This window comes from Homarus americanus, unplaced genomic scaffold (genome assembly GCF_018991925.1).
Source record: "Homarus americanus isolate GMGI-L3 unplaced genomic scaffold, GMGI_Hamer_2.0 scaffold28, whole genome shotgun sequence".
Classification (NCBI taxonomy): Eukaryota; Metazoa; Arthropoda; class Malacostraca; order Decapoda; family Nephropidae; genus Homarus; species Homarus americanus.
The window spans coordinates 5,350,860-5,352,618 of record NW_024742238.1 but is presented as its reverse complement, the minus strand read 5'-3'; positions in this window follow the sequence as shown (position 1 = coordinate 5,352,618).

Below are 1,759 nucleotides of genomic sequence, written 5' to 3'. Positions count from 1 at the left end.
CACAAAGCCAATGGTGAGATGCAATAATCAAAATATAATATGAATTGTCTTGTGTTTGTGATATATTATTAAACATATGATCAGAATTATTATTATAAATTACTTAAATACTTTGATAAAACATAAAGTATATAACCTACTGGTCTCTTATGATTCCCAGACATTCAAAGGTTAACTTATATTAAAGCTAGCGAGGTTAGTGGCTTTACCACCTGTACATGCATTCTCTAACTCATGATACAGTAGTGAGAGCTACAAGTATTACCACTGTACCACCAGCAGGTAAATTATTGCGTAATTATGACTTGAAGATGGACAATGCAATATTGTACTCAGACGTTTTTGTTCAGTTTAGTAAAATGTAGTTACTATTGACCTCAGGATATCTCCTAAATATGGCTTTAAAATGCCCATGATATTGGTCATATTTCCCAAACAAATTCTGGGGGAATGGGATTGCAGCGCCCCCCCCCCCTTCCTGGCTGGCCTCGCTATACTCGCCATGTTCCCCCACCCACAGAGGGCGGATCCAGGGGGTGGGAGGGAGACCAGACCCCCCTTTCATCAGAAAATACCAAAACTTTTTCTTTAATGTAGTATTGTATGCAGGCGTTTTCGTAAAGAAAAATGTAATTACTATTGACCTCTGAATATCTCCTAATATCGTGTACATGGCCTTAAAATGCCCAGCTGGTTGAGGTCGCTATGTTCTCTTACCCACAACTTCACGGATCCCCCATTTTGATATTCCTGGATCCGCCCATGCTAACACACTGTTGGCAAGTACTGAATCCAGAACGGGGTTAGCAGGGGCGGATCCAGACCCCCCCTTTTCATCAGAAAATTCCTAATCTTTTTCTATAATACAGTCTTGTACTTAGGCTTTCTTGTATAGTAAAATGTAATTACTATTGACCACAGAATAGCTCCTATGTGAACATGGCTTCAAATGGCCTCAAAATTTCCCCAGCTGGATGGGGCCACTGTGCTCACATGCTCCCTCGCCCACAAAGTTCTTCTTAGCCCCCCATTGATATTCCTGGATCTGCCCCTGATTAGCCCACCACTTTCTATGGTGTGTTTGCTGGTTACAGGCTGTGTAGATAAACACCCTTTTCATATGTATCCTGGGATTAAATCCTGGTTAATCTGGACAGACTGTAACCTGTAATCTTACCACGCACTCGCTGAAGTACTCCCTACAGATTTGTTCAGCTCAGCACTTACCAACTCTTCACCACAACCAGTGAATGCACTAACACTGTAAGGCTACCCCCCCCCCCCCACAAGAAGTGGGAGCATAAGTGAATTTTTGTTTTTATATAAAGCATACCTTTAAATACAGTACAGTATACAGTATTCCCTTAAAGCTTGTGTCCCAGAAACTCACGGATTGCCAAGGAAAATGAATAAAATAGATCTAAGGCTGTGTGCCAGGGATCAAGAGTAGTATGCACTACAGGGCAGTACAGAGTACCATATTTCCCAAGGCATAAGATGCACCCAATAATTAGGAAGGTATATTTGGGAGAAAAAAAATGCAGATGTAATAGCGTACCTGTACTGTACTAGCAATGCCAAATCACTGGCTATATGCTGTCATGTCTCTCACTACAGGTACCACAGTTCACTGTCACTTCATGGACCTACAGTATTGTCAAACATTTGTTGGTATTAATAAATTTACCTAATTTAATACAAAAGGATATAATTATACGTATAGGTACCTACAGTATACACTTTACAAACACCTATCGGT